Consider the following 10321-nt stretch of genomic DNA (forward strand, 5'->3'; position numbering starts at 1 on the left):
CTAAAGTGTGCTGCCCAGATTGGTTAGACCAAAGTGCTGCAAAGTTCCAAAGCTACAGCAAAACCAAGCATTGCCTTCGAGTAACGGGAGGGAAGTAACTTTAGAGTAAAACTACATCAGTGAAGAAAATCACAACTTTAATTTGTTGTGAAGGGCAAAAATTTTAATTTAAAATGAAACAAATAATTTCTAGGAATAAGACTAGAGATAATTCCCAGAGTTTGAAACATATTTACGATTTTTGTGACATGAAAAGGGAAAACAACATTTTGGGGGGAAAAAATGAAGGTATGATGGAAATGAAATGACTTTTTTCACTGAGATTTCCATCATTTATGCCATGAGAACACCAGATCAACACAATTTTTTAAAAAAATATAGAGTACCCAATTTTATTTTTAACCAATTAAGGGGCAATTTAGTGTGGTCAATCCATCTAATGTGCACATCTTTGGGTTATGGGGGTGAAACCCATGCAGACCATGGGGAGAATGTGCAAACTCCACATGGACAGTGACCTGGAGTCGGGATCGAACTTTGTCCTCGGTGCCGTGATGCAGAAGTGCTAACCACTGTGCGGCCCCTTATTTCTAACTAACATTTTTTAACATAAATTTAGTGTACCCAATTATTTTTTTACAATTAAGGGGCAATTTAGCGTGGCCAATCCACCTAATCTGCACATCTTTAGGTTGTGAGGGTGAAACCTACGCACACGGGGAGAATGTGCAAACTCTACACGACACTGGGCCGGGGTCGATCCCGGGTCCTCTGCTCCGTAGGCAGCAGTGCTAACCACTGCACCACCATGCCGCACATAACTAACATTTCTAACTATAACTTGTGCAGAAATTCCAACAAACAATTTCATTCTATCTCAACCACTTTGCATCGTGAATGTCCTTTTTTAGGCTGCAATGACAAATGATTGTGAGACAGAACCAGAGATCCAAAAACAAAATAAATTTTAAAATTATTTCCAAGGCTAAAACAGTATATTTTGTTCGTCGAAACAGCTCCTACATCATTACGAGTTTATGCATTGTAACTGGACAACTTTTTATTAATCACTGAGGAGAATACGTCACATTGCAAAAAAAAAAACCTGCTCTTAAATGAATGAGTCATTTATAGTCAGAGTGGGACTGCATAATCTGAACAATTATCTGTTGTGCAGGATGTAATTATTGTCCCTCAATGCATTCAATGAACTGAGATTTTCTCCTGTGTGTTTTTCTTTAACTGAACGTGATTATATTTGGCTGCAGGATTCTTGTCGCTATTGATTATCTCCCCTTGATCCTTGCCCTCGGTGTCTGCACCTGCCTTTTCCCCATCCTTGATCTCTGACCTTCAGTGTCTCCCTCTGGCATTTGTTTTCCGGATTCACACTGTCCTCATTATCTGGCTCCGACCTCATTTGTTCTTTCCTGATATAGGGCCAGCCCTCATCAATGCTGCAGCGGCAGACAATATCAGTCTGATGCAAGTAGCCAGACGAGCAGACTGCAGTGTCCACAGTACACAGACCTAGTGTTTTAAATATCAGCCTGTGTCATTTACTGCTGTGGCAAGCCCTGAAAATTACATTTTTATTAAACAACCAGAGCATGTCAGAGGTCATTCCCTCTGCTCTCCTGTGGCTTAGAAATTGTAGCCAGTGAGTGAGTCAGTGAGCCATCCAATAACATTTTGTATTTCCTTATGCCTTCTCATGTAGGAGAAGTGCTTATAAATCAGAAAGATCCCAGGTTTGATGGTTGGCAGGGTGCTGAAATGGCTGATCTCAGCCAGGATGCAATAGGGACAATACAATTGTTTTATTTGTCCTGCACTGCTCCAGTTCTGGTCTTTCTGATATTCATCCCTCCATCGTTGACCATGCCTTCAACTGTCTCAGCTTTAAACTCTGGAATTCCCTCCCTGAACCCCTCTGCCTCTCGACCTCCTTTAAGAATCCCCTACTAACTGGCCCTGGGTCACTGTCCATGTGGGGTTTGCACAATCTCCCCATGCCTGTGTGGGTTTCACCCCCACAACCCAAAGATGTGCAGGTTAGGTGGATTGGCCACGCTAAATTGCCCCTTAATTGGAAAAATGAATTGGGTACTCTAAAATTAAAAAAAAACTATTCAATGACCCGGCCTCCACTGCTCTCTGGGGTAGACCCTCTGAGAGAGAAAACATTCGTCTCATCTCCATCTTAAACGGGAGATCCTTTATTTTTAAACTTTGTCCCCTAGTTATAGTCACTCCCAGAAGGTAAATCATCCTTTCAATCCAGCCTGACAATTTCTCTCAGGATCTTGCATGTTTCAATCAGATCACCTATCAATCTTCTAATCTCCAATGGACAAGGCCCTGCCTGTCCAATCTTTCCCCATAACGCCCTCATCCCAGATATCATTCTGGTCAACCTCTGTTTAGCACAGGGCTAAATCGCTGGCTTTGAAAGCAGACCATGGCAGGCCAGCAGCCCGGTTCAATTCCCGTACCAGCCTCCCCGTACAGGTGCCGGAATGTGGCGACTAGGGGCTCTTCACAGTAACTTCATTTGAAGCCTACTTGTGACAATAAGCGATTTTCATTTCTTGAACTGCTTCTGACACATTTACATCCTTTCTTAAATAAGGAGATTAAATCTCTGCACTACCTCTAGATGTGGTCTCACCAATGCCCTGGACAAGTGTGGCAAAACATTCCTACTTGTATATTCCATTCTCCCTGCAATAAACAAGAGCCTTCCATTTACCTTCCTAAATCACTTGCATGCTAGCTTTCTGTGTTTTTGTACCAGGACACCCAGATTCCTTTGTATCTTAGAGTTAATCAGCCTTTCTCCATTTAAACACTATGCTGCTTTTCAATTCTCTCTGCCCAAGTGGACAAGTTCACATTTTCCCTTGGTACTGCTGCCATGAAGTGCCTGGGAATGTTTTACTGAACCAACTGAAGAATTTTATCAAGCCTCTCACCAAAGTGCTTCATGTTACTTTGAGTGCACGGATATGCAATAATCGACATGCAAGATAATACAAACACAAAAAGAATGACTGACCAGCTAATTTGTTTTTGGTGGAGTTGGCCGAGAGGAATATCGGCTAATTTTTTAAAAATGGTACGTCATTGCAGTGTTAACGTAAGCCTACTTGTGACAATAAAGATTATTATTATAAACCCTGAGCATCCATGTGAAACGTGGGGACAGTTACATTGAACATTAGCTTAATGTCTCATCTGAAGGACAGCATCTCTAACAATGCCGCACTGACTCTTCAATGTACTATACTGGAATGTGATGTGCCTAAGTCCTTGCTGTAGCTTAAGGCTATGATCTTCTGACTCTTTGAGGTGAATATTACCAGCTGAGTCACCCTGGCTCATTACATAAGCAATAAGCCTTTGGCAGGATTTACTATCAGCAGAATTCTTAGTGCAATATTTACAATGGAAGGCATTTTGAAGCGTGAAGAATTCCAAATTAATTTTGATTAAAAAAGAAGCAGCACTTGTGAAATTTGCATCGGGCTTGAAGCTATGGGCCCAATCTGGCTGCAGGCCATCACCAGACCTACAAATCCAATTTTCAAACGGCACAATGATAAACTAGGAAGATTAGTTATTGAGACATGCTGTTGAAGTTTTTTGTCTTGCACTGACCAGGACAGTGCAGGAATGCCAAATGTCAAAGGGAGCAAGAATTTATGCTGCATGAGGAAAGGGTGCTGATTGGTTGGCAAGTCAGCTCTGATTGGTTGAACCATGCCATGGAGAAGACACTGGGGAGCTATTGTTTCCCATGCGTTTGTTTAATTCGAAAATGATGCAATGACTGAATTTGTTCTTTTGCCTGCAGAGGACAAACCCTATAGGATGTTTGGGGAGGCTTAGCTATGAGGTTAGAAAAATAGAGGGTTTTGAACTGAGTAAATTTTAAAATCTTGTAGCTAGCCATTAATTTAGTTAATTATATTTTAATTGACTTTCTAGTATGTTTTACTGTAATAAAAGGGTATTATGTTTAAAATGACCACAAAAGAGTCTTGGACATCCTTCACTGGGCTTCACATCCTTCCTCTCACTATACAAATTGCAAAGATACAGTTAAGAATGAGCATTCCGGGGCAGCATGGTGGCGCAATGTGTTAGCACAGCTGCCTCACGGCACCAAGGTCCCAGGTTTGATCCCAGCTCTGGGCCATTGTCCGTGTGGAGTTTGCACATTCTCCCCGTGTTTGCGTGGGTTTCGCCCCCACAACCCAAAAATGTGCAGGGTAGGTGGATTGGCCACGCTAAATTGCCCCTTAATTGAAAAAAATGAATTGATTACTCATAAGCAATCATGTCCGTCCTGTAATGTGGCTACAGGAACAGTACACAAAATCCCAGCTGTGGCCGAAGCAGCATTTTAACAGTCCCAACATTAAACCCTGCATTTTAATGGATTGTCCTGGCTAACATTTGACCCTTACCCAATATCATTAAACCACACCACATGGACTGCAGTGCTTCGAGAAGGCAGCTCACCGCCACAAGGAGGGATGGGCAACAAATGCTGGCCTCGCCAGCGAAGCCTACATCCCGTAAAAATTAATTTAAGGAAAAGATTGACCTGTAACTTTCTCAGAGTGGCAATCTCCATTGGATTGTCTCTCTCGACGGACTTACCTTCACTGGGATTCCTCACTCAGGTTGGGGGCGACAGGAGCAGTAAAGCCAAACACCAGCGTGGAGTAACTGGGGTGCAGAAAGATTAGAAATTCCCCCCTTTTATGGCGCCAGGAAGGGGGGGGGGGGGAGGTTGGACTGGAGGGGGTTTCAGACCAGAGGGGGCAGGTTGAACCGGATGGGGGTTGTAAGACCAGAGCAGAGGGTTGGGTTGGATTGGACTGGAGGGGGTTGGTTGGACCGGCGGGGGGGGCGGGGGGACTGGGCCAGCCGGATTGTTGTTGGAGCGGGGGGGGGTGGTTAGGGGGGGACCAGAGGGTGGGGCTTTGGACCGGAAGGGGGGATGACTGGACCAGAGGGGAGGGGGAGAATGATTGGGCCAGGGTGGTTGGACTGGAGACGGTAGCGGGTCCTCATTGGTCTCAGTTTGGGAAGAGGGGGTTCTGTCCGAGAGAGGGGAGGGTTCGGACCACATTGGACTGGAGGAGGGGTCAGTCTGGAAGAGTGGAGGCTGAATCAGAGGGGCAGCGGTCAGTCTGGGAGAGGTGTGGGGGTAGTCTGGGCGGCAGGGTCGGATTGGAGATGGGGGTTCCGTCGAGGTGAGGGATTCCATCGGGGGAGGATTGAACTGGAGGGGGTGGTCAGTCTGGTAGCAAGGGAGGAACTGAAGGGGGTGTCAATCCGGGATGAGGGGAGGGGTGTCAGTCGAGGATGGGGGGTGGTTGGACAGTGTCGCACCAGGAAGGGGGAGTCAGACTGGGTGGCACAGGAAGAGGGACATCGGACTGATGGTTCCGGAGGGAGGGGTGGGGCAGGTTGCGCTGGGGGGGGGGGTGTCTCCACAATTATGGGCCGTTATCTTGCCATTGGTCTCAGTGCTGATTGTCGGACATTGTTGTGCAGAAATTGGCTGTCACGTTTCCTACTTATTTTTACAGTGCAGAAGGAGGCCATTTGGCCCATTGTGTGTGCACCGACTCTCCGAAAGAGCCCCCACCCAGGGTCACTCCCCACCACAACCCCACCTAAACTGCACACCCCTGGACACTAAGGGGCAATTTAGCATGGCCAATGTAACTACCCTGCATATCTTTGGACTGTGGGAGGAAACCAGAGCACCCGGAGGAAACCCACGCACACACGGGGAGAGCGTGGAAACACCACACAGTCACTCAAGCCTGAAATTTAACCCAGGTCCCTATGTTTCCCACATTACAGCAGTGACTCCACCCAAAATAACTTCACGGGCCGGTAAACTATTTAGCAAACCCTGAGTCTGTGAAAGGTGCTGTATTTTGTTCTTCCCATCAAGGTTTAGAATTCGTTCCTCTTTGTCTCTTTCTTCACTTCTTTTCATACCCAATAGGTTGCAGACAGAGCTGTCCAGTTGCCTCCTTGGTAAATATTTTACCTTGGGATTCACTAAACAAAGCAACATTTGAGATTGCACTGAGATACAGCCCAAAACCAGGCCATTTAGCCAAACAGGTCCATATCGGGCTTCCAACCATGATTAAATACATTATTGGAGCTTTCATCACATTACTTGCCCCTATGCTCCAACCATTAGTTGGCCAACACACCAACATCCTTGTGACGCAATGCCTTCCTTCGCCAGTTCCTACTCATTTGGCGATTGGGCGTTGTTTGACTGTTGGCCAAACAGCCATTTTCCTCATTTTCAATATTTTTTTTATCTGGCAACTATGCCATTTGTCTCACTAACTCCTTATGATAACAAGATCAACACTCTTAACCGTTCTCTGGGGAAAGGAGTTTCTCCTGAATTTGCTACTGGATTAATTAGTGACCATCTCATATTTATAGTTCTGGGGTTGGGGCAGTGGTTGGCACGGCTGCCTCAGGGCGCTGACGACCTGGGTTCGATCACGGCCCCGGGTCACTGTCCGTGTGGAGTTTGCACATTCTCCCCGTGTCTGCGTGGGTCTCACCCCCACAACCCGAAGATGTGCGGGGTCGGTGGATTGGCCCGGCTAAAATTGCCCCTGAATGGTGAAAAAAATAATTGGGTACTCTAAATTTATTTTTAAAACAATAGCTCTGTGGTGGGATTCTCCACCCCGCCAGCCCCGTTTTCCGGCACGCCCCCCGCCAGCAGCGGGATTCTCCGTTCCCGCAGCCGGCCAATGGGGTTTTCCATTGTGACCACCCCCACGTCGCCGAGAAACCCTCAGGCGTGAGTGGCTGCGAGTGAAGCAGAGGATCCCGCCGACAGAACGTCCCGCCGCTGGTCCTGCCCACAGGTCACCTACCCTTTCATTCCACTTTCATTATCTTAAAGGCCTCTATCAGTCTTCTCCTCTCTAGAAAAGAGCCTCAGCCTATTCAATCTTTCATGAATGAAAATGAAATGAAAATCGCTTATTGTCACAAGTAGGCTTCAAATGAAGTTACTGTGAAAAGACCCTAGTCGCCACATTCCGGCACCTGTTTGGGGAGGCTGGTACAGGAATTGAACCATGCTGCTGGCCTGCTTGGTCTACTTGGAAAGCCAGCGATTTAGCCCAATGTGCTAAACCAGCCCCTATGATATTTTTTTGGATACATTTAGAGTACCCAATTCTTTTTTTCCAATTAAGGGGCAATTTAGCGTGGCCAATCCACCTACCCTGCACATCTTTGGGTTGTGGGGGTGAGACCCACACAGACACAGGGAGAACTTTCAGATATATATAAACTCTCAGTTTGGGCATTATTTCAGTACATTTTTTCTGTACCTTCTCCACTGTTACATTGGCTTTGGTGTCCTTATGGCTTGGAAAGCGGAAGTTTGTTGGGCAATTCCTGTTTCTGATTAATATCTGGTGAATGGACAGAAAGGTGGTTGCGGGTGGATAAACTTGCTGCACAGTCCCCACGTTTAGACGTGCCGCCAACATTCATTGTCAAGGTTCGATTACAGAAGGGTTGCACAGTGATGGAAGGTGTCATTGCTAGTGGCACTTGCTCAACAATAAACTGCTCACTGATGTTCAGTTTGGGGTTTGCCAGGACCACGCAGCTCCTGATCTTATTACAGCCTTGGTCTAAGCATGGACAAAAGCGCTGAACTCAGGAAGTGAGGTGAAAGTGACAGCCCTTGACATCAAGGCAGCTTTGTGACATGGTGTGGCAAAAAGGAGCCCTCACAAAACTGCAGCCAATGGCAATTGGGGGGAAACTCTCCACTGGTCGCCTCACAGCGCCAGAGGCCTGGGTTCAATTCTGGCCTTGGTGACTGTGTGGAGTTTGTAGCTTCTCCCCATGTCTGCCTGGGTTTCCGCCGGGTTCTCCGATTTTCTCCCACAGTCCAAAGATGCATGGGTTAGGTGGATTGACCATGATAAATTGCCACTTAGTGTCCAGGGATGTGTAGGTTGGGTTACGGGACAGGGCAGAGGGACGGTGCAGACTTCTGCACTGTAGGGATTCTATGATTCTATGGTTGGAGTCATACTTAGCAGAAATTAAGATGGTTATGGTTATTGGAGGTTATCTCAGGCCCAGAATTTTCAGGAGCTCCCCAGGGTAGTCTTCTTGGTCCAACCATATTCAGTTATTTTAGCATTGACCTTCAGGTGGTGCAGTGGTTAGCACTGCTGCCTCATGGTGCCGAGGACCCGGGTTCGTTCCCGGCCCCTGTCCATGTGGAGTTTGCACATTATCCCTGTGTCTAACCCAAAAAGATGTGCAGGGTAGGTGAATTGGCCATGCTAAATTGCTCCTCAATTGGAAAAGTATAATTGGGGACTCTAAATTTATTTTAAAAAATAAAATCCATGACCTTCCTTCCATCTAAAGGTCCGATGTAGGGTGCTCATTGATGATTGTACAATGTTCAACACCATTCCTTACTCCTCAGATACTGAAGCAGTCCATGTCCACTTTGGGGTTTGGGCTATCAAGTGGTAAGGTACATTTGTGCCACACAAGTGTCAGGCAATGACCATCTCCAACAAGAGAGAATCCAACCATTTCCCCTTGATATTCAATGGCATTGCCATTGCTTAATCCCCAACTATCAATGGGTTACCATTGAAAAGGAATTTAACTGGTTCAGCTATATAATTAATGTGGCTATAAGAACAGGTCTGAGGCTGGGAATTCTGTGGTGAGTAACTGATTTCCTGAATCTCCAAAGCCTGCCCACCATCTCCAAAACACAAGTCAGGAATGTGATGGAATACTCTCCATTTGACTGGATGAGCGCAGCTCCAACAACACTCAAGAAGCTCGACACCATCCAGGACCAATGCAACCCACTTGATTGGCACCCTATCCCCAAACTTAAGCACTCACCTCCTCCACCATTGATTCACAACTGCAGCATCTACAAGGTGTACTGCAGCAACTCATCAAGGCTCCTTCAGCAGCACCTTCCAAATCCACAACCACCTAGAAGAACAGGGACAGCATGTCCATGGGAACACCACCACCTGCAAGTTCCCCTCCAAGCCACGCGCTATCCTGACTAGGAAATATATCGCCGTTCTTTAACTGTCACTGGGTCAAAATCCTAGAACTCCCTTTCTAACTGCACTGTTTGTGTACCTACACCACATAGACTGCTAAGGTCCAAGAAAATGCTTCACCACCACCGCCTCAAGAGCAATTAAGGATGGGCAACAATTGCTGGCCTAGCCAGCGATGCGCCCATCCCGTGAAACAATTTTAAAAGACCCAAAGAATCAGGCCACCATCACAAGTCAGCACATTAAAGGGTGAAAGGACTGTAAACAAATAGGAATTCAGCAGAACTGATCAGGTTTGAAGGCATTTGACAATATTTGCAGCAGTCTTAGTCAGTGGCTCTCTAGTCTTGATTAAATGTTTGGGCCTTGCTGTCTCAGCACTTAGCACTTGACTCATTTATATTTATCACCACGTGTACTCTGGCCAAACAAGAATCATTACTGACGTGTACTCTCTTGTCAATCTCAAGGATTTGTTTTGCTACAAACACAAGATCACGTGATTGAATCTGTATACTTTTCAAACTGTTCATGGCAGTGAATTGTCTTCTTAGTTATGACAAATCTTGGAGCAATTTACATATGTGACAAATTCATCCAACTGCAGCCTAACTTTTATTTTGTTCTGAAATATACCGAGATGAGCAGATGAAAGTATCATTATCAGATTCCAGAAACTACAGGCGATGCATATCCTTCCCAAGCCATTGCCGATTGTGGCTCCAGATGTCTGTGGCATAAGCTCTGGGACTCACCCCGCCCCCTAACAAAGAAACGTTGCACTTCTACCTCTCCTTTAAGATGCTCCTTAAAACCTGCCTCTCTGGCCAAACATTTGGACGACTGTTCCAATATTTCCTTACGTGGCACGGTGGCAAATTCTTTTTGATGATGGGCCTTGGGACGTTTTACTGCAAATGTTGCGCACAATAAGGGCGGGATTCTTCGGCCGCACGCGCCTGGCAACCAGAAATTCCCGCCCAAGGTCAACGGACATTTACATGGTTCCCGTCCCATCCATGGGATCTTGTGGTGGGCGCGGCCGAAGAATCCAGCCCAAAATGTAAGCCGTCATTCTGCCATACAACCTTAGTAAAAGAAAAAGAAGAATGCCCAAGATCCCAAAACGTCAGAGGTGAGGAGGCACTTCATTGAGCCAAAAAAAATCCCCTCTCATATCC

Source organism: Scyliorhinus torazame, chromosome 21 (genome assembly GCF_047496885.1).
Source record: "Scyliorhinus torazame isolate Kashiwa2021f chromosome 21, sScyTor2.1, whole genome shotgun sequence".
Classification (NCBI taxonomy): Eukaryota; Metazoa; Chordata; class Chondrichthyes; order Carcharhiniformes; family Scyliorhinidae; genus Scyliorhinus; species Scyliorhinus torazame.